We start from the raw sequence: 27,456 nt of genomic DNA, 5'->3' as shown, positions 1-27,456 counted from the left end.
AGCTAGTTGCCGTATTGCAGTACAGTCCAACATCGTAAAGTAGCTAGTTGCCGTATTGCAGTAAGGTCGAACATGGTAAAGTAGCTAGTAGTCGTATTGCAGTACAGTCCAATATGGTAAAGTAGCTATAATCGTATTGCAGTACAGTCCAACATGGTAAAGTAGCAAGTTGCCGTATTGCAGTACAGTCGAACATGGTAAAGTAGCTAGTTGCCGTACTGCAGTACAGTCGAACATGGTAAAGTAAGCTAGTTCCCGTACTGCAGTAAGGTCGAACATGTTAAAGTAGCTAGTTGTCGTATTACAGTACAGTCGAATATGGTAAAGTAGCTAGTAGTGGTATTGCAGTTCAGTCCAATATGGTTAAGTAGCTAGTAGTCGTATTGCAGTACAGTCCAACATGGTAAAGTAGCTAGTTGCCGTATTGCAGTACAGTCGAACATGGTAAAGTAGCTAGTTGCCGTACTGCAGTAAGGTCGAACATGGCAAAGTAAGCTAGTTGCCGTACTGCAGTAAGGTCGAACATGGTAAAGTAGCTGGTTGCCGTATTGCAGTACAGTCGAACATGGTAGAGTAGCTAGTTGCCGTATTGTAGTACAGTCGAACATGGTAAAGTAGCTACTAGTCGTATTTCAGTTGAGTCCAATATGGTAAAGTAGCTAGTTGCCGTACTGCAGTACGTCGAACATGGTAAAGTAAGCTAGTTGCCGCATTGTAGTACAGTCGAACATGGTAAAGTAGCAAGTTGCCGTATTGCATTACAGTCGAACATGGTAAAGTATCTAGTTGCCGTATTGCAGTACAGTCGAATATGGTAAAGTAGCTAGTTGCCGTATTGCAGTACAGTCCAACATGGTAAAGTAGTTAGTTGCCGTATTGCAGTAAGGTCGAACATGGTAAAGTAGCTAGTAGTCGTATTGCAGTACAGTCCAATATGGTAAAGACGCTATAATCGTATTGCAGTACAGTCCAACATGGTAAAGTAGCAAGTTGCCGTATTGCAGTACAGTCGAACATGGTAAAGAAGCTAGTTGCCGTACTGCAGTACAGTCGAACATGGTAAAGTAAGCTAGTTCCCGTACTGCAGTAAGGTCGAACATGGTAAAGTAGCTAGTTGTCGTATTACAGTACAGTCGAATATGGTAAAGTAGCTAGTAGTGGTATTGCAGTTCAGTCCAATATGGTAAAGTAGCTAGTAGTCGTATTGCAGTACAGTCCAACATGGTAAAGTAGCAAGTTGCCGTATTGTAGTACAGTCGAACATGGTAAAGTAGCTAGTTGCCGTATTGCAGTAAGGTCGAACATGGTAAAGTAAGCTAGTTGCCGTACTGCAGTAAGGTCGAACATGGTAAAGTAGCTAGTTGCCGTACTGCAGTAAGGTCGAACATGGCAAAGTAAGCTAGTTGCCATACTGCAGTAAGGTCGAACATGGTAAAGTAGCTAGTTGCCGTATTGCAGTACAGTCAAACATGGTAGAGTAGCTAGTTGCCGTATTGTAGTACAGTCGAACATGGTAAAGTAGCTACTAGTCGTATTTCAGTTGAGTCCAACATGGTAAAGTAGCTAGTTGCCGTACTGCAGTACGTCGAACATGGTAAAGTAAGCTAGTTGCCGCATTATAGTACAGTCGAACATGGTAAAGTAGCAAGTTGCCGTATTGCAGTACAGTCGAACATGGTAAAGTATCTAGTTGCCGTATTGCAGTACAGTCGAATATGGTAAAGTAGCTAGTTGCCGTATTGCAGTACAGTCCAACATCGTAAAGTAGCTAGTTGCCGTATTGCAGTAAGGTCGAACATGGTAAAGTAGCTAGTAGTCGTATTGCAGTACAGTCCAATATGGTAAAGTAGCTATAATCGTATTGCAGTACAGTCCAACATGGTAAAGTAGCAAGTTGCCGTATTGCAGTACAGTCGAACATGGTAAAGTAGCTAGTTGCCGTACTGCAGTACAGTCGAACATGGTAAAGTAAGCTAGTTCCCGTACTGCAGTAAGGTCGAACATGTTAAAGTAGCTAGTTGTCGTATTACAGTACAGTCGAATATGGTAAAGTAGCTAGTAGTGGTATTGCAGTTCAGTCCAATATGGTAAAGTAGCTATTAGTCGTATTGCAGTACAGTCCAACATGGTAAAGTAGCTAGTTGCCGTATTGCAGTACAGTCGAACATGGTAAAGTAGCTAGTTGCCGTACTGCAGTAAGGTCGAACATGGCAAAGTAAGCTAGTTGCCGTACTGCAGTAAGGTCGAACATGGTAAAGTAGCTGGTTGCCGTATTGCAGTACAGTCGAACATGGTAGAGTAGCTAGTTGCCGTATTGTAGTACAGTCGAACATGGTAAAGTAGCTACTAGTCGTATTTCAGTTGAGTCCAATATGGTAAAGTAGCTAGTTGCCGTACTGCAGTACGTCGAACATGGTAAAGTAAGCTAGTTGCCGCATTGTAGTACAGTCGAACATGGTAAAGTATCTAGTTGCCGTATTGCAGTACAGTCGAATATGGTAAAGTAGCTAGTTGCCGTATTGCAGTACAGTCCAACATCGTAAAGTAGCTAGTTGCCGTATTGCAGTAAGGTCGAACATGGTAAAGTAGCTAGTAGTCGTATTGCAGTACAGTCCAATATGGTAAAGTAGCTATAATCGTATTGCAGTACAGTCCAACATGGTAAAGTAGCAAGTTGCCGTATTGCAGTACAGTCGAACATGGTAAAGTAGCTAGTTGCCGTACTGCAGTACAGTCGAACATGGTAAAGTAAGCTAGTTCCCGTACTGCAGTAAGGTCGAACATGTTAAAGTAGCTAGTTGTCGTATTACAGTACAGTCGAATATGGTAAAGTAGCTAGTAGTGGTATTGCAGTTCAGTCCAATATGGTAAAGTAGCTAGTAGTCGTATTGCAGTACAGTCCAACATGGTAAAGTAGCTAGTTGCCGTATTGCAGTACAGTCGAACATGGTAAAGTAGCTAGTTGCCGTACTGCAGTAAGGTCGAACATGGCAAAGTAAGCTAGTTGCCGTACTGCAGTAAGGTCGAACATGGTAAAGTAGCTGGTTGCCGTATTGCAGTACAGTCGAACATGGTAGAGTAGCTAGTTGCCGTATTGTAGTACAGTCGAACATGGTAAAGTAGCTACTAGTCGTATTTCAGTTGAGTCCAATATGGTAAAGTAGCTAGTTGCCGTACTGCAGTACGTCGAACATGGTAAAGTAAGCTAGTTGCCGCATTGTAGTACAGTCGAACATGGTAAAGTAGCAAGTTGCCGTATTGCAGTACAGTCGAACATGGTAAAGTATCTAGTTGCCGTATTGCAGTACAGTCGAATATGGTAAAGTAGCTAGTTGCCGTATTGCAGTACAGTCCAACATGGTAAAGTAGTTAGTTGCCGTATTGCAGTAAGGTCGAACATGGTAAAGTAGCTAGTAGTCGTATTGCAGTACAGTCCAATATGGTAAAGACGCTATAATCGTATTGCAGTACAGTCCAACATGGTAAAGTAGCAAGTTGCCGTATTGCAGTACAGTCGAACATGGTAAAGAAGCTAGTTGCCGTACTGCAGTACAGTCGAACATGGTAAAGTAAGCTAGTTCCCGTACTGCAGTAAGGTCGAACATGGTAAAGTAGCTAGTTGTCGTATTACAGTACAGTCGAATATGGTAAAGTAGCTAGTAGTGGTATTGCAGTTCAGTCCAATATGGTAAAGTAGCTAGTAGTCGTATTGCAGTACAGTCCAACATGGTAAAGTAGCAAGTTGTCGTATTGCAGTTCAGTCCAATATGGTAAAGTAGCTAGTAGTCGTATTGCAGTACAGTCGAACATGGTAAAGGAGCTAGTTGCCTTATTGTAGTACAGTCGAACATGGTAAAGTAGCTAGTAGTGGTATTGCAGTACAGTCGAACATGGTAAAGAAGCTAGTTACCGTATTGTAGTATAGTCGAACATGGTAAAGTAGCAAGTTGCCGTATTGCAGTACAGTCCAACATGGTAAAGTAGCTTGTTCCTGTATTGTAGTACAGTCGAATATGACAAAGTAGCTAGTTGCCGTATTGCAGTACAGTCGAACATGGTAAAGTAGCTAGTTGCCGTATTGTAGTACAGTCGAACATGGTAAAGTAGCTAGTTGCCGTATTGCAGTACAGTCAAATATGGTAAAGAAGCTAGTTGCTGTATTGTATGAGAGTCGAACATGGTAAAGTAGCTAGTTGCCGTATTGCAGTACAGTCGAACATGGTAAAGTAGCAAGTTTCCGTATTGCAGTACAGTCGAACATGGTAGAGTAGCTAGTTGCCGTATTGTAGTACAGTCGAACATGGTAAAGTAGCTACTAGTCGTATTGCAGTACAGTCCAACATGGTAAAGTAGCTAGTTGCCGTACTGCAGTACGGTCGAACATGGTAAAGTAAGCTAGTTGTCGTATTGCAGTACAGTCGTACATGGTAAAGTAGCAAGTTGCCGTATTGCAGTACAGTCGAACATGGTAAAGTTGCTAGTTGCCGTATTACAGTACAGTCGAATATTGTAAAGTAGCTAGTTATCGTATTGTAGTACAGTCGAACATGGTAAAGTAGCTAGTTGCCGTATTGCAGTAAAGTCGAACATGGTAAAGTAGCTAGTAGTCGTATTGCAGTACACTCCAATATGGTAAAGTAGCTAGTCGTCGTATTGCAGTACAGTCCAACATGGTAAAGTAGGAAGTTGCCGTATTGTAGTACAGTCGAACATGGTAAAGTAGCTAGTTGCCGTATTGCAGTACAGTCCAACATGGTAAAGTAGCAAGTTGCCGTATTGTAGTACAGTCGAACATGGTAAAGTAGCTAGTTGCCGTATTGCAGTACAGTCGAACATGGTAAAGTAGCTAGTTGCCGTACTGCAGTAAGGTCGAACATGGTAAAGTAAGCTAGTTGCCGTACTTCAGTAAGGTCGAACATGGTAAAGTAGCAAGTTGCCGTATTGCAGTACAGACGAATATGGTAAAGTAGCTAGTAGTCGTATTGCAGTACAGTCCAACATGGTAAAGTAGCAAGTTGCCGTACTGCAGTAAGGTCGAACATGGTAAAGTAGCAAGTTGCCGTATTGTAGTACAGTCGAACATGGTCAAGTAGCTAGTTGCCGTATTGCAGTACAGTCGAATATGGTAAAGTAGCCAGTAGTCGTTTTGCAGTACAGTCCAATATGGTAAAGTAGCTAGTAGTCGTATTGCAGTACAGTCCAACTTGGTAAAGTAGCAAGTTGCCGTATTGTAGTACAGTCGAACATGGTAAAGTAGCTAGTTGCCGTACTGCAGTACAGTCGAACATGGTAAAGTAGCTAGTTGCCGTACTGCAGTAAGGTCGAACATGGCAAAGTAAGCTAGTTGCCTTACTGCAGTAAGGTCGAACATGGTATAGTAGGTAGTTGCCGTATTGCAGTACAGTCGAACATGGTAGAGTAGCTAGTTGCCGTATTGTAGTACAGTCCAACATGGTAAAGTAGCTAGTTGCCGTACTGCAGTACGTCGAATATGGTAAAGTAAGCTAGTTGCCGTATTGTAGTACAGTCGAACATGGTAAAGTAGCAAGTTGCCGTATTGCAGTACAGTCGAACATGGTAAAGTATCTAGTTGCCGTATTGCAGTACAGTCGAACATGGTAAAGTAGCTAGTTGCCTTATTGCAGTACAGTCCAACATGGTAAAGTAGCTAGTTGCCGTATTGCAGTAAGGTCGAACATGGTAAAGTAGCTAGTAGTCGTATTGCAGTACAGTCGAATATGGTAAAGTAGCTATAATCGTATTGCAGTACAGTCCAACATGGTAAAGTAGCAAGTTGCCGTATTGCAGTACAGTCGAACATGGTAAAGTAGCTAGTTGCCGTACTGCAGTACAGTCGAACATGGTAAAGTAAGCTAGTTCCCGTACTGCAGTAAGGTCGAACATGGTAAAGTAGCTAGTTATCGTATTACAGTACAGTCGAATATGGTAAAGTAGCTAGTAGTGGTATTGCAGTTCAGTCCAATATGGTAAAGTAGCTAGTAGTCGTATTGCAGTACAGTCCAACATGGTAAAGTAGCAAGTTACCGTATTGTAGTACAGTCGAACATGGTAAAGTAGCTAGTTGCCGTATTGCAGTACAGTCGAACATGGTAAAGTAGCTAGTTGCCGTATTGCAGTACAGTCGAACATGGTAAAGTAGCTAGTTGCCGTACTGCAGTAAGGTCGAACATGGCAAAGTAAGCTAGTTGCCGTACTGCAGTACAGTCGAACATGGTAAAGTAGCTAGTTGCCGTATTGCAGTACAGTCGAACATGGTAGAGTAGCTAGTTGCCGTATTGTAGTACAGTCGAACATGGTAAAGTAGCTAGTAGTCGTATTGCAGTACAGTCCAACATGGTAAAGTAGCTAGTTGCCGTACTGCAGTACGTCGAACATGGTAAAGTAAGCTAGTTGCCGTATTGTAGTACAGTCGAACATGGTAAAGGAGCAAGTTGCCGTATTGCAGTACAGTCGAATATGGTAAAGTAGCCAGTAGTCGTTTTGCAGTACAGTCCAATATGGTAAAGTAGCTAGTAGTCGTATTGCAGTACAGTCCAACATGGTAAAGTAGCAAGTTGCCGTATTGTAGTACAGTCGAACATGGTAAAGTAGCTAGTTGCCGCATTGCAGTAAGGTCGAACATGGTAAAGTAAGCTAGTTGCCGTACTGCAGTAAGGTCGAACATGGTAAAGTAGCTAGTTGCCGTACTGCAGTAAGGTCGAACATGGTAAAGTAAGCTAGTTGCCGTACTGCAGTACAGTCGAACATGGTGAAGTAGCTAGTTGCCGTATTGCAGTACAGTCGAATATGGTAAAGTAGCCAGTAGTCGTTTTGCAGTACAGTCCAATATGGTAAAGTAGCTAGTAGTCGTATTGCAGTACAGTCGAACATGGTAAAGTAGCAAGTTGCCGTATTGTAGTACAGTCGAACATGGTAAAGTAGCTAGTTGCCGTATTGCAGTACAGTCGAACATGGTAAAGTAGCTAGTTGCCGTACTGCAGTGAGGTCGAACATGGCAAAGTAAGCTAGTTGCCGTACTGCAGTAAGGTCGAACATGGTAAAATAGCTAGTTGCCGTATTGCAGTACAGTCGAACATGGTAGAGTAGCTAGTTGCCGTATTGTAGTACAGTCCAACATGGTAAAGTAGCTAGTTGCCGTACTGCAGTACGTCGAACATGGTAAAGTAAGCTAGTTGCCGTATTGTAGTACAGTCGAACATGGTAAAGTAGCAAGTTGCCGTATTGCAGTACAGTCGAACATGGTAAAGTATCTAGTTGCCGTATTGCAGTACAGTCGAACATGGTAAAGTAGCTAGTTGCCGTATTGCAGTACAGTCCAACATGGTAAAGTAGCTAGTTGCCGTAGTGCAGTAAGGTCGAACATGGTAAAGTAGCTAGTAGTCGTATTGCAGTACAGTCCCATATGGTAAAGTAGCTATAATCGTATTGCAGTACAGTCCAACATGGTAAAGTAGCAAGTTGCCGTATTGCAGTACAGTCGAACATGGTAAAGTAGCTAGTTGCCGTACTGCTGTACAGTCCAACATGGTAAAGTAAGCTAGTTCCCGTACTGCAGTAAGGTCGAACATGGTAAAGTAGCTAGTTATCGTATTACAGTACAGTCGAATATGGTAAAGTAGCTAGTAGTGGTATTGCAGTACAGTCCAATATGGTAAAGCAGCTAGTAGTCGTATTGCAGTTCAGTCCAATATGGTAAAGTAGCTAGTAGTCGTATTGCAGTTCAGTCCAATATGGTAAAGTAGCTAGTTGCCGTATTGCAGTTCAGTCCAATATGGTAAAGTAGCTAGTAGTCGTATTGCAGTACAGTCCAACATGGTAAAGTAGCAAGTTACCGTATTGTAGTACAGTCGAACATGGTAAAGTAGCTAGTTGCCGTACTGCTGTACAGTCGAACATGGTAAAGTAAGCTAGTTCCCGTACTGCAGTAAGGTCGAACATGGTAAAGTAGCTAGTTATCGTATTACAGTACAGTCAAATATGGTAAAGTAGCTAGTAGTGGTATTGCAGTTCAGTCCAATATGGTAAAGTAGCTAGTAGTCGTATTGCAGTTCAGTCCAATATGGTAAAGTAGCTAGTAGTCGTATTGCAGTTCAGTCCAATATGGTAAAGAAGCTAGTTGCCGTATTGCAGTTCAGTCCAATATGGTAAAGTAGCTAGTAGTCGTATTGCAGTACAGTCCAACATGGTAAAGTAGCAAGTTACCGTATTGTAGTACAGTCGAACATGGTAAAGTAGCTAGTTGCCGTATTGCAGTACAGTCGAACATGGTAAAGTAGCTAGTTGCCGTATTGCAGTACAGTCGAACATGGTAAAGTAGCTAGTTGCCGTACTGCAGTAAGGTCGAACATGGCAAAGTAAGCTAGTTGCCGTACTGCAGTAAGGTCGAACATGGTAAAGTAGCTAGTTGCCGTATTGCAGTACAGTCGAACATGGTAGAGTAGCTAGTTGCCGTATTGTAGTACAGTCCAACATGGTAAAGTAGCTACTAGTCGTATTGCAGTACAATCCAACATGGTAAAGTAGCAAGTTGCCGTAGTGCAGTACGTCGAACATGGTAAAGTAAGCTAGTTGCCGTATTGTAGTACAGTCGAACATGGTAAAGTAGCAAGTTGCCGTATTGCAGTACAGTCGAATATGGTAAAGTAGCCAGTAGTCGTTTTGCAGTACAGTCCAATATGGTAAAGTAGCTAGTAGTCGTAATGCAGTACAGTCCAACATGGTAAAGTAGCAAGTTGCCGTATTGTAGTACAGTCGAACATGGTAAAGTAGCAAGTTGCCGTATTGTAGTACAGTCGAACATGGTAAAGTAGCTTCTAGTCGAATTGCAGTTGAGTCCAACATGGTAAAGTAGCTAGTTGCCGTACTGCAGTAAGGTCGAACATGGCAAAGTAAGCTAGTTGCCGTACTGCAGTAAGGTCGAACATGGTAAAGTAGCTAGTTGCCGTATTGCAGTACAGTCGAACATGGTAGAGTAGCTAGTTGCCGTATTGTAGTACAGTCCAACATGGTAAAGTAGCTACTAGTCGTATTGCAGTACAATCCAACATGGTAAAGTAGCAAGTTGCCGTAGTGCAGTACGTCGAACATGGTAAAGTAAGCTAGTTGCCGTATTGTAGTACAGTCGAACATGGTAAAGTAGCAAGTTGCCGTATTGCAGTACAGTCGAATATGGTAAAGTAGCCAGTAGTCGTTTTGCAGTACAGTCCAATATGGTAAAGTAGCTAGTAGTCGTATTGCAGTACAGTCCAACATGGTAAAGTAGCAAGTTGCCGTATTGTAGTACAGTCGAACATGGTAAAGTAGCAAGTTGCCGTATTGTAGTACAGTCGAACATGGTAAAGTAGCTACTAGTCGAATTGCAGTTGAGTCCAACATGGTAAAGTAGCTAGTTGCCGTACTGCAGTAAGGTCGAACATGGCAAAGTAAGCTAGTTGCCGTACTGCAGTAAGGTCGAACATGGTAAGGTAGCTAGTTATCGTATTACAGTACAGTCGAATATGGTAAAGTAGCTAGTAGTGGTATTGCAGTACAGTCCAATATGGTAAAGTAGCTAGTAGTCGTATTGGAGTACAGTCCAACATGGTAAAGTAGCAAGTTACCGTATTGTAGTACAGTCGAACATGGTAAAGTAAGCTAGTTGCCGTATTGCAGTACAGTCGAACATGGTAAAGTAGCTAGTTGCGGTATTGCAGTACAGTCGAACATGGTAAAGTAGCTAGTTGCCGTACTGCAGTAAGGTCGAACATGGCAAAGTAAGCTAGTTGCCGTACTGCAGTAAGGTCGAACATGGTAAAGTAGCTAGTTGCCGTATTGCAGTACAGTCGAACATGGTAGAGTAGCTAGTTGCCGTATTGTAGTACAGTCGAACATGGTAAAGTAGGTACTAGTCGAAATGCAGTACAATCCAACATGGTAAAATAGCAAGTTGCCGTACTGCAGTACGTCGAACATGGTAAAGTAGCCAGTAGTCGTTTTGCAGTACAATCCAATATGGTAAAGTAGCTAGTAGTCGTATTGCAGTACAGTCCAACATGGTAAAGTAGCAAGTTGCCGTATTGTAGTACAGTCGAACATGGTAAAGTAGCTAGTTGCCGTATTGCAGTAAGGTCGAACATGGTAAAGTAAGCTAGTTGCCGTACTGCAGTAAGGTCGAACATGGTAAAGTAGCTAGTTCCCGTACTGCAGTAAGGTCGAACATGGTAAAGTAAGCTAGTTGCCGTACTGCAGTACAGTCGAACATGGTAAAGTATCTAGTTGCCGTATTGCAGTACAGTCGAACATGGTAAAGAAGCTAGTTGTCGTATTGCAGTACAGTCGAACATGGTAAAGTAGGTAGTTGCCGTACTGCAGTAAGGTCGAACATGGCAAAGTAAGCTAGTTGCCGTACTGCAGTAAAGTCGAACATGGTAATGTAGCTAGTTGCCGTATTGCAGTACAGTCGAACATGGTAGAGTAGCTAGTTGCCGTATTGCAGTACAGTCGAACATGGTAAAGTAGCTACTAGTCGAATTGCAGTTGAGTCCAACATGGTAAAGTAGCTAGTTGCCGTACTGCAGTAAGGTCGAACATGGCAAAGTAAGCTAGTTGCCGTACTGCAGTAAGGTCGAACATGGTAAAGTAGCTAGTTATCGTATTACAGTACAGTCGAATATGGTAAAGTAGCTAGTAGTGGTATTGCAGTACAGTCCAATATGGTAAAGTAGCTAGTAGTCGTAATGGAGTACAGTCCAACATGGTAAAGTAGCAAGTTACCGTATTGTAGTACAGTCGAACATGGTAAAGTAGCTAGTTGCCGTATTGCAGTACAGTCGAACATGGTAAAGTAGCTAGTTGCCGTATTGCAGTACAGTCGAACATGGTAAAGTAGCTAGTTGCCGTACTGCAGTAAGGTCGAACATGGCAAAGTAAGCTAGTTGCCGTATTGCAGTACAGTCGAACATGGTAAAGTAGCTAGTTGCCGTATTGCAGTACAGTCGAACATGGTAAAGTAGCTAGTTGCCGTATTGCAGTACAGTCGAACATGGTAAAGTAGCTAGTTGCCGTACTGCAGTAAGGTCGAACATGGCAAAGTAAGCTAGTTGCCGTACTGCAGTAAGGTCGAACATGGTAAAGTAGCTAGTTGCCGTATTGCAGTACAGTCGAACATGGTAGAGTAGCTAGTTGCCGTATTGTAGTACAGTCCAACATGGTAAAGTAGCTACTAGTCGTATTGCAGTACAATCCAACATGGTAAAGTAGCAAGTTGCCGTAGTGCAGTACGTCGAACATGGTAAAGTAAGCTAGTTGCCGTATTGTAGTACAGTCGAACATGGTAAAGTAGCAAGTTGCCGTATTGCAGTACAGTCGAATATGGTAAAGTAGCCAGTAGTCGTTTTGCAGTACAGTCCAATATGGTAAAGTAGCTAGTAGTCGTAATGCAGTACAGTCCAACATGGTAAAGTAGCAAGTTGCCGTATTGTAGTACAGTCGAACATGGTAAAGTAGCAAGTTGCCGTATTGTAGTACAGTCGAACATGGTAAAGTAGCTTCTAGTCGAATTGCAGTTGAGTCCAACATGGTAAAGTAGCTAGTTGCCGTACTGCAGTAAGGTCGAACATGGCAAAGTAAGCTAGTTGCCGTACTGCAGTAAGGTCGAACATGGTAAAGTAGCTAGTTGCCGTATTGCAGTACAGTCGAACATGGTAGAGTAGCTAGTTGCCGTATTGTAGTACAGTCCAACATGGTAAAGTAGCTACTAGTCGTATTGCAGTACAATCCAACATGGTAAAGTAGCAAGTTGCCGTAGTGCAGTACGTCGAACATGGTAAAGTAAGCTAGTTGCCGTATTGTAGTACAGTCGAACATGGTAAAGTAGCAAGTTGCCGTATTGCAGTACAGTCGAATATGGTAAAGTAGCCAGTAGTCGTTTTGCAGTACAGTCCAATATGGTAAAGTAGCTAGTAGTCGTATTGCAGTACAGTCCAACATGGTAAAGTAGCAAGTTGCCGTATTGTAGTACAGTCGAACATGGTAAAGTAGCAAGTTGCCGTATTGTAGTACAGTCGAACATGGTAAAGTAGCTACTAGTCGAATTGCAGTTGAGTCCAACATGGTAAAGTAGCTAGTTGCCGTACTGCAGTAAGGTCGAACATGGCAAAGTAAGCTAGTTGCCGTACTGCAGTAAGGTCGAACATGGTAAGGTAGCTAGTTATCGTATTACAGTACAGTCGAATATGGTAAAGTAGCTAGTAGTGGTATTGCAGTACAGTCCAATATGGTAAAGTAGCTAGTAGTCGTATTGGAGTACAGTCCAACATGGTAAAGTAGCAAGTTACCGTATTGTAGTACAGTCGAACATGGTAAAGTAAGCTAGTTGCCGTATTGCAGTACAGTCGAACATGGTAAAGTAGCTAGTTGCGGTATTGCAGTACAGTCGAACATGGTAAAGTAGCTAGTTGCCGTACTGCAGTAAGGTCGAACATGGCAAAGTAAGCTAGTTGCCGTACTGCAGTAAGGTCGAACATGGTAAAGTAGCTAGTTGCCGTATTGCAGTACAGTCGAACATGGTAGAGTAGCTAGTTGCCGTATTGTAGTACAGTCGAACATGGTAAAGTAGGTACTAGTCGAAATGCAGTACAATCCAACATGGTAAAATAGCAAGTTGCCGTACTGCAGTACGTCGAACATGGTAAAGTAGCCAGTAGTCGTTTTGCAGTACAGTCCAATATGGTAAAGTAGCTAGTAGTCGTATTGCAGTACAGTCCAACATGGTAAAGTAGCAAGTTGCCGTATTGTAGTACAGTCGAACATGGTAAAGTAGCTAGTTGCCGTATTGCAGTAAGGTCGAACATGGTAAAGTAAGCTAGTTGCCGTACTGCAGTAAGGTCGAACATGGTAAAGTAGCTAGTTCCCGTACTGCAGTAAGGTCGAACATGGTAAAGTAAGCTAGTTGCCGTACTGCAGTACAGTCGAACATGGTAAAGTATCTAGTTGCCGTATTGCAGTACAGTCGAACATGGTAAAGAAGCTAGTTGTCGTATTGCAGTACAGTCGAACATGGTAAAGTAGGTAGTTGCCGTACTGCAGTAAGGTCGAACATGGCAAAGTAAGCTAGTTGCCGTACTGCAGTAAAGTCGAACATGGTAATGTAGCTAGTTGCCGTATTGCAGTACAGTCGAACATGGTAGAGTAGCTAGTTGCCGTATTGCAGTACAGTCGAACATGGTAAAGTAGCTACTAGTCGAATTGCAGTTGAGTCCAACATGGTAAAGTAGCTAGTTGCCGTACTGCAGTAAGGTCGAACATGGCAAAGTAAGCTAGTTGCCGTACTGCAGTAAGGTCGAACATGGTAAAGTAGCTAGTTATCGTATTACAGTACAGTCGAATATGGTAAAGTAGCTAGTAGTGGTATTGCAGTACAGTCCAATATGGTAAAGTAGCTAGTAGTCGTAATGGAGTACAGTCCAACATGGTAAAGTAGCAAGTTACCGTATTGTAGTACAGTCGAACATGGTAAAGTAGCTAGTTGCCGTATTGCAGTACAGTCGAACATGGTAAAGTAGCTAGTTGCCGTATTGCAGTACAGTCGAACATGGTAAAGTAGCTAGTTGCCGTACTGCAGTAAGGTCGAACATGGCAAAGTAAGCTAGTTGCCGTACTGCAGTAAGGTCGAACATGGTAAAGTAGCTAGTTGCCGTATTGCAGTACAGTCGAACATGGTAGAGTAGCTAGTTGCCGTATTGTAGTACAGTCGAACATGGTAAAGTAGGTACTAGTCGTAATGCAGTACAATCCAACATGGTAAAATAGCAAGTTGCCGTACTGCAGTACGTCGAACATGGTAAAGTAGCCAGTAGTCGTTTTGCAGTACAGTCCAATATGGTAAAGTAGCTAGTAGTCGTATTGCAGTACAGTCCAACATGGTAAAGTAGCAAGTTGCCGTATTGTAGTACAGTCGAACATGGTAAAGTAGCTAGTTGCCGTATTGCAGTAAGGTCGAACATGGTAAAGTAAGCTAGTTGCCGTACTGCAGTAAGGTCGAACATGGTAAAGTAGCTAGTTCCCGTACTGCAGTAAGGTCGAACATGGTAAAGTAAGCTAGTTGCCGTACTGCAGTACAGTCGAACATGGTGAAGTAGCTAGTTGCCGTATTGCAGTACAGTCGAATATGGTAAAGTAGCCAGTAGTCGTTTTGCAGTACAGTCCAATATGGTAAAGTAGCTAGTAGTCGTATTGCAGTACAGTCCAACATGGTAAAGTAGCAAGTTGCCGTATTGTAGTACAGTCGAACATGGTAAAGTAGCTAGTTGCCGTATTGCAGTACAGTCGAACATGGTAAAGTAACTAGTTGCCGTACTGCAGTAAGGTCGAACATGGCAAAGTAAGCTAGTTGCCGTACTGCAGTAAGGTCGAACATGGTAAAGTAGCTAGTTGCCGTATTGTAGTACAGTCGAACATGGTAGAGTAGCTAGTTGCCGTATTGTAGTACAGTCCAACATGGTAAAGTAGCTAGTTGCCGTACTGCAGTACGTCGAACATGGTAAAGTAAGCTAGTTGCCGTATTGTAGTACAGTCGAACATGGTAAAGTAGCAAGTTGCCGTATTGCAGTACAGTCGAACATGGTAAAGTATCTAGTTGCCGTATTGCAGTACAGTCGAACATGGTAAAGTAGCTAGTTGCCGTATTGCAGTACAGTCCAACATGGTAAAGTAGCTAGTTGCCGTATTGCAGTAAGGTCGAACATGGTAAAGTAGCTAGTTGTCGTATTGCAGTACAGTCGAATATGGTAAAGTAGCTATAATCGTATTGCAGTACAGTCCAACATGGTAAAGTAGCAAGTTGCCGTATTGCAGTACAGTCGAACATGGTAAAGTAGCTAGTTGCCGTACTGCAGTACAGTCGAACATGATCAAGTAAGCTAGTTCCCGTACTGCAGTAAGGTCGAACATGGTAAAGTAGCTAGTTATCGTATTACAGTTCAGTCCAATATGGTAAAGTAGCTAGTAGTCGTATTGCAGTACAGTCCAACATGGTAAAGTAGCAAGTTACCGTATTGTAGTACAGTCGAACATGGTAAAGTAGCTAGTTGCCGTATTGCAGTACAGTCGAACATGGTAAAGTAGCTAGTTGCCGTATTGCAGTACAGTCGAACATGGTAAAGTAGCTAGTTGCCGTAATGCAGTAAGGTCGAACATGGCAAAGTAAGCTAGTTGCCGTACTGCAGTAAGGTCGAATATGGTAAAGTAGCTACTTGCCGTATTGCAGTACAGTCGAATATGGTAAAGTAGCCAGTAGTCGTTTTGCAGTACAGTCCAATATGGTAAAGTAGCTAGTAGTCGTATTGCAGTACAGTCCAACATGGTAAAGTAGCAAGTTGCCGTATTGTAGTACAGTCGAACATGGTAAAGTAGCTAGTTGTCGTATTGCAGTACAGTCGAACATGGTAAAGTTGGTAGTTGCCGTACTGCAGTAAGGTCGAACATGGCAAAGTAAGCTAGTTGCCGTACTGCAGTACAGTCGAACATGGTAGAGTAGCTAGTTGCCGTATTGTAGTACAGTCGAACATGGTAAAGTAGCTACTAGTCGTATTGCAGTTGAGTCCAACATGGTAAAGTAGCTAGTTGCCGTACTGCAGTAAGGTCGAACATGGCAAACTAAGCTAGTTGCCGTACTGAAGTAAGGTCGAACATGGTAAAGTAGCTAGCTGCCGTATTCCAGAACAGTCGAACATGGTAGAGTAGCTAGTTGCCGTATTGCAGTACAGTCGAATATGGTAAAGTAGCCAGTAGTCGTTTTGCAGTACAGTCCAATATGGTAAAGTAGCTAGTAGTCGTATTGCAGTACAGTCCAACATGGTAAAGTAGCAAGTTGCCGTATTGTAGTACAGTCGAACATGGTAAAGTAGCTAGTTGCCGTATTGCAGTACAGTCGAACATGGTAAAGTAGCTAGTTGCAGTACTGCAGTAAGGTCGAACATGGCAAAGTAAGCTAGTTGCCGTACTGCAGTAAGGTCGAACATGGTAAAGTAGCTAGTTGCCGTATTGCAGTACAGTCGAACATGGTAGAGTAGCTAGTTGCCGTATTGTAGTACAGTCGAACATGGTAAAGTAGCAAGTTGCCGTACTGCAGTAAGGTTGAACATGGCAAAGTAAGCTAGTTGCCGTACTGCAGTAAGGTCGAACATGGTAAAGTAGCTAGTTGCCGTATTGCAGTACAGTCGAACATGGTAGAGTAGCTAGTTGCCGTATTGTAGTACAGTCGAACATGGTAAAGTAGCTACTAGTCGTATTTCAGTTGAGTCCAACATGGTAAAGTAGCTAGTTGCCGTACTGCAGTACGTCGAACATGGTAAAGTAAGCTAGTTGCCGCATTGTAGTACAGTCGAACATGGTAAAGTAGCTAGTTGCCGTACTGCAGTACAGTCGAACATGGTAAAGTAAGCTAGTTCCCGTACTGCAGTAAGGTCGAACATGGTAAAGTAGCTGGTTATCGTATTACAGTACAGTCGAATATGGTAAAGTAGCTAGTAGTGGTATTGCAGTTCAGTCTAATATGGTAAAGTAGCTAGTAGTCGTATTGCAGTACAGTCCAACATGGTAAAGTAGCAAGTTGCCGTATTGTAGTACAGTCGAACATGGTAAAGTAGCTAGTTGCCGTATTGCAGTACAGTCGAACATGGTAAAGTACCTAGTTGCCATACTGCAGTAAGGTCGAACATGGTAAAGTAAGCTAGTTGCCGTACTGCAGTAAGGTCGAACATTGTAAAGTAGGTAGTTGCCGTATTGCAGTACAGTCGAACATGGTAAAGTAAGCTAGTTGCCGTACTGCAGTAAGGTCGAACATGGTAAAGTACCTAGTTGCCGTACTGCAGTACAGTCGAACATGGTAAAGTAATTAGTTGCCATATTGCAGTACAGTCGAACATGGTAAAGTAGCTAGTTCCCGTACTGCAGTACAGTCGAACATGCTAAAGTAGCAAGTTGCCGTTTTGCAGTAAGGTCGAACATGGTAAAGTAGCAAGTTGCCATATTGTAGTACAGTCGAACATGGTAAAGTATCAAGTTGCCGTATTGCAGTACAGTCGAACATGGTATAGTAGCTAGTTGCCGTATTGCAGTACAGTCCAACATGGTAAAGTAGCTAGTTGCCGTATTGTAGTACAGTCGAACGTGGTAAAGTAGCTAGTTGTCGTATTGCAGTACAGTCGAACATGGTAAAGTAGCTAGTTACCGTATTGTAGTACAGTCGAACATGGTAAATGAGCTAGTTACCGTATTGCAGTACAGTCCAACATGGTAAAGTAGCAAGTTCCCGTATTGCAGTACAGTCCAACATGGTAAAGAAGCTAGTTACCGTATTGCAGTACAGTCGAACATGGTAAAGTAGCTAGTTGCCGTATTGCAGTACAGTCGAAGATGGTAAAGTAGCTAGTTTCCGTATTGCAGTACAGTCGAACATAGTAAAGTAGCTACTTGCCGTATTGTAGTACAGTCGAACATAGTAAAGTAGCTAGTTGCCGTATTGTATGACAGTCGAACATGGTAAAGTAGCTAGTTGCCGTATTGCAGTACAGTCGAACATGGTAAAGTACCTAGTTGCCGTATTGGAGTACAGTCGAACATGGTAAAGTAGCAAGTTGCCGTATTGTATGACAGTCGAACATGGTAAAGTAGCTAGTTGCCGTATTGTATGACAGTCGAACATGGTAAAGTATCAAGTTGCCGTTTTGTAGTACAGTCGAACACGGTAAAGTAGCAAGTTGCCGTATTGTATGACAGTCGAACATGGTAAAGTAGCTAGTTGCCATATTGTATGACTATCGAACATGGTAAAGTAGCTAGTTGCCGTTTTGTAGTACAGTCGAACATGGTAAAGTAGCAAGTTGCCGTACTGCAGTACAGTCGAACATGGTAAAGTAGCTTGTTGCCGTATTGCAGTACAGACGAATATGGTAAAGTAGCTAGTTGCCGTATTGCAGTACAGTCGAACATGGAAACGTAGCAAGTTGCCGTATTGCAGTACAGTCTAACATGGTAAAGAAGCTAGTTACCGTATTGCAGTCCAGTTGAACATGGTAACATAGCTAGTTGCCGTATTGCAGTCCAGTTGAACATGGTAACATAGCTAGTTGCCGTACTGCAGTAAGGTCGAACATGTTAAAGTAGCAAGTTGCCGTATTGCAGTACAGTCGAATATGGTAAAGTAGCCAGTAGTCGTTTTGCAGTACAGTCCAATTATGTAAAGTAGCTAGTAGTCGTATTGCAGTACAGTCCAACATGGTAAAGTAGCAAGTTGACGTATTGTAGTACAGTCGAACATGGTAAAGTAGCTAGTTGTCGTATTGCAGTACAGTCGAACATGGTAAAGTAGGTAGTTGCCGTACTGCAGTAAGGTCGAACATGGCAAAGTAAGCTAGTTGCCGTACTGCAGTAAGGTCGAACATGGTAAAGTAGCTAGTTGCGGTATTGCAGTACAGTCGAACATGGTAGAGTAGCTAGTTGCCGTATTGTAGTACAGTCGAACATGGTAAAGTAGCTACTAGTCGTATTGCAGTTGAGTCCAACATGGTAAAGTAGCTAGTTGCCGTACTGCAGTAAGGTCGAACATGGCAAAGTAAGCTAGTTGCCGTACTGCAGTAAGGTCGAACATGGTAAAGTAGCTAGTTGCCGTACTGCAGTAAGGTCGAACATGGTAAAGTAAGCTAGTTGTCGTGCTGCAGTACAGTCGAACATGGTGAAGTAGCTAGTTGCCGTATTGCAGTACAGTCGAATATGGTAAAGTAGCCAGTAGTCGTTTTGCAGTACAGTCCAATATGGTAAAGTAGCTAGTAGTCGTATTGCAGTACAGTCCAACATGGTAAAGTAGCAAGTTGCCGTATTGTAGTACAGTCGAACATGGTAAAGTAGCTAGTTGCCGTATTGCAGTACAGTCGAACATGGTAAAGTAGCTAGTTGCAGTACTGCAGTAAGGTCGAACATGGCAAAGTAAGCTAGTTGCCGTACTGCAGTAAGGTCGAACATGGTAAAGTAGCTAGTTGCCGTATTGCAGTACAGTCGAACATGGTAGAGTAGCTAGTTGCCGTATTGTAGTACAGTCGAACATGGTAAAGTAGCTAGTTGCCGTACTGCAGTAAGGTTGAACATGGCAAAGTAAGCTAGTTGCCGTACTGCAGTAAGGTCGAACATGGTAAAGTAGCTAGTTGCCGTATTGCAGTACAGTCGAACATGGTAGAGTAGCTAGTTGCCGTATTGTAGTACAGTCGAACATGGTAAAGTAGCTACTAGTCGTATTTCAGTTGAGTCCAACATGGTAAAGTAGCTAGTTGCCGTACTGCAGTACGTCGAACATGGTAAAGTAAGCTAGTTGCCGCATTGTAGTACAGTCGAACATGGTAAAGTAGCTAGTTGCCGTACTGCAGTACAGTCGAACATGGTAAAGTAAGCTAGTTCCCGTACTGCAGTAAGGTCGAACATGGTAAAGTAGCTGGTTATCGTATTACAGTACAGTCGAATATGGTAAAGTAGCTAGTAGTGGTATTGCAGTTCAGTCTAATATGGTAAAGTAGCTAGTAGTCGTATTGCAGTACAGTCCAACATGGTAAAGTAGCTTGTTGCCGTATTGTAGTACAGTCGAACATGGTAAAGTAGCTAGTTGCCGTATTGCAGTACAGTCGAACATGGTAAAGTAGCTAGTTGCCATACTGCAGTAAGGTCGAACATGGTAAAGTAAGCTAGTTGCCGTACTGCAGTAAGGTCGAACATTGTAAAGTAGGTAGTTGCCGTATTGCAGTACAGTCGAACATGGTAAAGTAAGCTAGTTGCCGTACTGCAGTAAGGTCGAACATGGTAAAGTACCTAGTTGCCGTACTGCAGTACAGTCGAACATGGTAAAGTAATTAGTTGCCATATTGCAGTACAGTCGAACATGGTAAAGTAGCTAGTTCCCGTACTGCAGTACAGTCGAACATGGTAAAGTAGCAAGTTGCCGTATTGCAGTAAGGTCGAACATGGTAAAGTAGCAAGTTGCCATATTGTAGTACAGTCGAACATGGTAAAGTATCAAGTTGCCGTATTGCAGTACAGTCGAACATGGTATAGTAGCTAGTTGCCGTATTGCAGTACAGTCCAACATGGTAAAGTAGCTAGTTGCCGTATTGTAGTACAGTCGAACGTGGTAAAGTAGCTAGTTGTCGTATTGCAGTACAGTCGAACATGGTAAAGTAGCTAGTTACCGTATTGTAGTACAGTCGAACATGGTAAATGAGCTAGTTACCGTATTGCAGTACAGTCCAACATGGTAAAGTAGCAAGTTCCCGTATTGCAGTACAGTCCAACATGGTAAAGAAGCTAGTTACCGTATTGCAGTACAGTCGAACATGGTAAAGTAGCTAGTTGCCGTATTGCAGTACAGTCGAAGATGGTAAAGTAGCTAGTTTCCGTATTGCAGTACAGTCGAACATAGTAAAGTAGCTACTTGCCGTATTGTAGTACAGTCGAACATAGTAAAGTAGCTAGTTGCCGTATTGTATGACAGTCGAACATGGTAAAGTAGCTAGTTGCCGTATTGCAGTACAGTCGAACATGGTAAAGTACCTAGTTGCCGTATTGGAGTACAGTCGAACATGGTAAAGTAGCAAGTTGCCGTATTGTATGACAGTCGAACATGGTAAAGTAGCTAGTTGCCGTATTGTATGACAGTCGAACATGGTAAAGTATCAAGTTGCCGTTTTGTAGTACAGTCGAATACGGTAAAGTAGCAAGTTGCCGTATTGTATGACAGTCGAACATGGTAAAGTAGCTAGTTGCCATATTGTATGACTATCGAACATGGTAAAGTAGCTAGTTGCCGTTTTGTAGTACAGTCGAACATGGTAAAGTAGCAAGTTGCCGTACTGCAGTACAGTCTAACATGGTAAAGTAGCTTGTTGCCGTATTGCAGTACAGACGAATATGGTAAAGTAGCTAGTTGCCGTATTGCAGTACAGTCGAACATGGAAACGTAGCAAGTTGCCGTATTGCAGTACAGTCTAACATGGTAAAGAAGCTAGTTACCGTATTGCAGTCCAGTTGAACATGGTAACATAGCTAGTTGCCGTATTGCAGTACAGTCGAACATGGTAAAGTAGCTTGTTGCCGTATTGTAGTACAGTCGAACATGGTAAAGTGGCTTGTTGCCGTATTGTAGTACAGTCGAATATGGTAAAGTAGCTAGATGCCGTACTGCAGTACAGACGAACATGGTAAAGTAGCTAGTTGCAACATTGCAGTACAGTCGAATATGGTAAAGTAGCAAGTTGCCGTGATGTATGACAGTCGAACATGGTAAAGTAGCTAGTTGCCGTATTGCAGTACAGTCGAACATGGTAAAGTATCAAGTTGCCGTATTGCAGTACAGTCGAACATCGTAAAGTAGCAAGTTGCCGTATTGCAGTACAGTCGAACATGGTAAAGTAGCTAGTTGCCGTATTGCAGTACAGTCGAACATGGTAAAGTAGCAAGTTGCCGTATTGCAGTACAGTCGAACATGGTTAAATAGGTAGTTGCCGTATTGCAGTACAGTCGAACATAGTAAAGTAGCTAGTTGCCGTATTGCAGTACAGTCGAACATGGTAAAGTAGCAAGTTGCCGTATTGCAGTACAGTCCAACATGGTAAAGTAGGTAGTTGTCGTATTGCAGTACAGTCGAATATGGTAAAGTAGCTAGTTGCAGTATTGCAGTACAGTCGAACATGGTAAAGTAGCAAGTTGCCGTATTGTATGACAGTCGAACATGGTAAAGTAGCTAGTTGCCGTATTGTAGTACAGTCGAACATTGTAAAGTAGCAAGTTGCCGTACTGCAGTACAGTCCAACATGGTAAAGGAGCTAGTTGCCGTATTGCAGTACAGACGAATATGGTAAAGTAGCTAGTTGCCGTATTGCAGTACAGTCGAAAATGGTAAAGTAGCTAGTTGCCGTATTGCAGTACAGTCGAACATGGTAAAGAAGCTAGTTACCGTATTGCAGTCCAGTCGAACATGGTAACATAGCTAGTTGCCGTATTGCAGTACAGTCGAACATGGTAGAGTAGCTTGTTGCCGTATTGCAGTACAGTTGAACATGGAAAAGTAGCTAGTTGCCGTATTGTAGTACAGACGAACATGGTAAAGTAGCTAGTTGCAACATTGCAGTACAGTCGAATATGGTAAAGTAGCTAGATGCCGTACTGCAGTACAGACGAACATGGTAAAGTAGCTAGTTGCAACATTGCAGTACAGTCGAATATGGTAAAGTAGCAAGTTGCCGTATTGCAGTACAGTCTAACATGGTAAAGAAGCTAGTTACCGTATTGCAGTCCAGTCGAACATGGTAACATAGCAAGTTGCCGTATTGCAGTACAGTCGAACATGGTAAAGTAGCTTGTTGCCGTATTGTAGTACAGTCGAACATGGTAAAGTGGCTAGTTGCCGTATTGTAGTACAGTCGAATATGGTAAAGTAGCTAGATGCCGTACTGCAGTACAGACGAACATGGTAAAGTAGCTAGTTGCAACATTGCAGTACAGTCGAATATGGTAAAGTAGCAAGTTGCCGTAATGTATGACAGTCGAACATGGTAAAGTAGCTAGTTGCCGTATTGCAGTACAGTCGAACATGGTAAAGCATCAAGTTGCCGTATTGCAGTACAGTCGAACATCGTAAAGTAGCAAGTTGCCGTATGGCAGTACAGTCGAACATGGTAAAGTAGCTAGTTGCCGTATTGCAGTACAGTCGAACATGGTAAAGTAGCTAGTTGCCGTATTGCAGTACAGTCGAACATGGTTAAATAGGTAGTTGCCGTATTGCAGTACAGTCGAACATAGTAAAGTAGCTAGTTGCCGTATTGCAGTACAGTCGAACATGGTAAAGTAGCTAGTTGCCGTATTGCAGTACAGTCGAACATGGTAAAGTAGCTAGTTGTCGTATTGCAGTAGAGTCGAATATGGTAAAGTAGCTAGTTGCAGTATTGCAGTAGAGTCGAACATGGTAAAGTAGCAAGTTGCCGTATTGTATGACAGTCGAACATGGTAAAGTAGCTAGTTGCCGTATTGTAGTACAGTCGAACATTGTAAATTAGCAAGTTGCCGTACTGCAGTACAGTCGAACATGGTAAAGGAGCTAGTTGCCGTATTGCAGTACAGACGAATATGGTAAAGTAGCTAGTTGCCGTATTGCAGTACAGTCGAACATGGTAAAGTAGCTAGTTGCCGTATTGCAGTACAGTCGAACATGGTAAAGAAGCTAGTTACCGTATTGCAGTGCAGTCGAACATGGTAACATAGCTAGTTGCCGTATTGCAGTACAGTCGAACATGGTAGAGTAGCTTGTTGCCGTATTGCAGTACAGTTGAACATGGAAAAGTAGCTAGTTGCCGTATTGTAGTACAGACGAACATGGTAAAGTAGCTAGTTGCCGTATTGCAGTACAGTCGAATATGGTAAAGTAGCTAGATGCCGTACTGCAGTACAGACGAACATGGTAAAGTAGCTAGTTGCAACATTGCAGTACAGTCGAATATGGTAAAGTAGCAAGTTGCAGTTTTGCAGTACAGTCGAACATGGTTAAATAGCTAGTTGCCGTATTGCAGTACAGTCGAACATAGTAAAGTAGGTAGTTGCCGTATTGCAGTACAGTCGAACATGGTATAGTAGCTAGTTGCCGTATTGAAGTACAGTCGAACATGGTAAAGTAGCTAGTTGCCGTATTGCAGTACAGTCGAACATGGTAAAGGAGCTAGTTGCCGTACTGCAGTACAGTCGAACATGGTAAAGTAGCTAGTTGCCGTATTGCAGTACAGTCGAATATGGTAAAGTAGCTAGTTGCCGTATTGCAGTACAGTCGAACATGGTAGAGTATCAAGTTGCCGTATTGCAGTACAGTCGAACATGGTAAAGTAGCTAGTTGCCGTATTGCAGTACAGTCGAACATGGTAAAGTAGCTAGTTGCCGTATTGCAGTACAGTCAAACATGGTAAAGTAGCAAGTTGCCGTATTGCAGTACAGTCGAACATGGTAAAGTAGCTAGTTGCCGTATTGCAGTACAGTCGAACATGGTAAAGAAGCTAGTTACCGTATTGCAGTGCAGTCGAACATGGTAACATAGCTAGTTGCCGTATTGCAGTACAGTCGAACATGGTAGAGTAGCTTGTTGCCGTATTGCAGTACAGTTGAACATGGAAAAGTAGCTAGTTGCCGTATTGTAGTACAGACGAACATGGTAAAGTAGCTAGTTGCCGTATTGCAGTACAGTCGAATATGGTAAAGTAGCTAGATGCCGTACTGCAGTACAGACGAACATGGTAAAGTAGCTAGTTGCAACATTGCAGTACAGTCGAATATGGTAAAGTAGCAAGTTGCAGTTTTGCAGTACAGTCGAACATGGTTAAATAGCTAGTTGCCGTATTGCAGTACAGTCGAACATAGTAAAGTAGGTAGTTGCCGTATTGCAGTACAGTCGAACATGGTATAGTAGCTAGTTGCCGTATTGAAGTACAGTCGAACATGGTAAAGTAGCTAGTTGCCGTATTGCAGTACAGTCGAACATGGTAAAGGAGCTAGTTGCCGTACTGCAGTACAGTCGAACATGGTAAAGTAGCTAGTTGCCGTATTGCAGTACAGTCGAATATGGTAAAGTAGCTAGTTGCCGTATTGCAGTACAGTCGAACATGGTAGAGTATCAAGTTGCCGTATTGCAGTACAGTCGAACATGGTAAAGTAGCTAGTTGCCGTATTGCAGTACAGTCGAACATGGTAAAGTAGCTAGTTGCCGTATTGCAGTACAGTCAAACATGGTAAAGTAGCAAGTTGCCGTATTGCAGTACAGTCGAACATGGTTAAATAGCTAGTTGCCGTATTGCAGTAGAGTCGAACATAGTAAAGTAGCAAGTTGCCGTATTGCAGTACAGTCGGACATGGTAAAGTAGCTAGTTACCGTATTGCAGTACAGTCGAACATGGTAAAGTAGCTAGTTGCCGTATTGCAGTACAGTCGAACATGGTAAAGGAGCTAGTTGCCGTACTGCAGTACAGTCGAACATGGTAAAGTAGCTAGTTGCCGTATTGCAGTACAGTCGAATATGGTAAAGTAGGAAGTTGCCGTATTGTATGACAGTCGAACATGGTAAAGTAGCTAGTTGCCGTATTGCAGTACAGTCAAACATGGTAAAGTAGCAAGTTGCCGTATTGCAGTACAGTCGAACATGGTTAAATAGCTAGTTGCCGTATTGCAGTAGAATCGAACATAGTAAAGTAGCAAGTTGCCGCATTGCAGTACAGTCGGACATGGTAAAGTAGCTAGTTACCGTATTGCAGTACAGTCGAACATGGTAAAGTAGCTAGTTGCCGTATTGCAGTACAGTCGAACATGGTAAAGGAGCTAGTTGCCGTACTGCAGTACAGTCGAACATGGTAAAGTAGCTAGTTGCCGTATTGCAGTACAGTCGAACATGGTAAAGTAGGAAGTTGCCGTATTGTATGACAGTCGAACATGGTAAAGTAGCTAGTTGCCGTATTGTAGTACAGTCGAACATGGTAAAGTAGCAAGTTGCCGTATTGTATGACAGTCGATCATGGTGAAGTAGCTAGTTGCCGTATTGTATGACAGTCGAACAAGGTAAAGTAGCTAGTTGCCGTATTGCAGTTGAGACGAACATGGTAAAGTAGCTAGTTGCCGTACTGCAGTACAGTCGAACATGGTAAAGTAGCAAGTTGCCGTATTGCAGTACAGTCGAACATGGTGGAGTAGCTAGATGCCGTTCTGCAGTACAGTCGAACATGGTAAAGTAGCTAGTTGCCGTATTGCAGTACAGTCGAACATGGTAAAGTAGCAAGTTGCCGTATTTCAGTACAGTCGAATATGGTAAAGTAGCTAGTTGCCGTATTGCAGTACAGTCGAATATGGTAAAGTAGCTAGTTGCCGTATTGCAGTCATCTTCCCGAGGCAAGAGAGTTAACTGACTATAAAAAACAGTTTCGACCCTTGCCGAACTCGTCTGGTATTATGGAGTCACATTTTGGCTGGACTAACGAATCTGTGCATAGTCAAATCAATTCGCGCAACGAAATCGAAATCCGGTTTGTAATCTGTCGTGCCGATTTCGGTTGATTGCATGATTTGCATAGCATGTGCCCCGCCTTTGATGTTTTTAACCAAGGTGCTCACGTAATTTGATGCACTTCGCGAAGTTAGACTCCTTTTATCACAATATAGATTTTGATTATCGATTAAATCGTCTCGACTGGTCGCCGCCATTTTCTTTTCAACAAATGCAAGTGATTCGAGAGGTGGAATCTGACTGGTACATAGGAGAAGCATGGAAGCGACATCTCTTGTAATAGCCACAAGTTGCGCTTCGATCGAGCCCAGGAATTCCAGCCTAGTTCGGCAAGGGTGGAAACTGGACTTTTAAAGTCAGTTAACTCCCTTGCCTCAGAACGATGCATTGCATCGACAATTGCGAAAATGTTCGTTGCCGTATCGCAGTACAGTCGAACATGGTGAGGTCGGCAATTATATAAACAATACTACCATTGTGGATTCCGTGTTGTAGTAGTAGTTGTAGTAGTAATAATAAAAATAGGGATAATATTTTTATTATATTTTCGATACTATGGCGGTTAATAATCTACCTGTACACAACAATTAGAAGCGCATCCCTAACGGGTAACTGTTACGTACTTACCTGTAGATGTGCCGTGCAGAGTCGCCAGTGAAGACCGGAGTTTCGCCGCCCGGTTTATACAGTCAGGGTGATGAAGGAAGTAGATGCACGATGATAACAGCACGTGTAAAAGGGACATGTGTTGTTACCAAGCTACGCTTTGAAGACAGCAGCATCAAACCACATCATAATTACATCCCCTCCAGCAAACACAATGTATCCGTGTTTAGTGCTGCATGTTGATTCCTATCATCACAGGTGCCCCCGTTATCGATGGTTTATGCCAGTCTCGTCACTACATCTACAGGTGCAGGTCTCTCAGTGCAGAGTTGTGGCACTTGTCGTAACCGGATCCGCCAGTCGTTGGCTCTGTGCCAGATCCGGTCGCAAAATGTCTGCTATCACAGCGCTCTTGTTCGTTTGTTTCGTCAATATGGTAAAACAAGAATAGAAAGTCATGTGATTGTTTTCATTCTGCTGTTCTGGCTTTAACTCGGTTGGTCTACAAGAGTGGGTGGGTAAGTGAGTGAGTGACTGATTGGACGGGTGGGTGGTAGTTTGGCTGAGTGAGTGAGTGAGGTTTTTTCGTTGATTTGAAAAATATTCAAGCCAAAACACGCCTAATATTCTTTACGCTCCAATATTGTCTTGATATATTATTTACCGCCGCAGTAATATTCCACCTATATGTGATTGAGATTCAACCAGGTAATCCAGTGATTGATCTTGTGAACAACGACTAACACCTTCTGTGTATGACAACACACACTCAGAAAAGTCTC

The 27,456-nt window shown here is 42.8% G+C and overlaps 1 protein-coding gene across 1 annotated transcript in view; it reads right to left on the bottom strand.

Annotated features, from left to right (window-relative positions):
• LOC124113558 overlaps positions 1–26,859 on the bottom strand; it is a 55,397-nt gene extending 28,538 nt beyond the window's left edge. The window contains exon 1 of the mRNA XM_048395368.1: positions 26,696–26,859. The gene's annotated coding sequence lies outside the window, so the exon portion shown is untranslated. The remainder of the gene's footprint in view (positions 1–26,695) is intronic.
• Between the last annotated feature and the right edge of the window lie 597 nt (positions 26,860–27,456).

Source organism: Haliotis rufescens, unplaced genomic scaffold, assembly GCF_023055435.1.
Source record: "Haliotis rufescens isolate VD_foot unplaced genomic scaffold, xgHalRufe1.0.p SCAF_14, whole genome shotgun sequence".
Classification (NCBI taxonomy): domain Eukaryota; kingdom Metazoa; phylum Mollusca; class Gastropoda; order Lepetellida; family Haliotidae; genus Haliotis; species Haliotis rufescens.
This window is presented reverse-complemented; position numbering and strand designations above follow the sequence as displayed.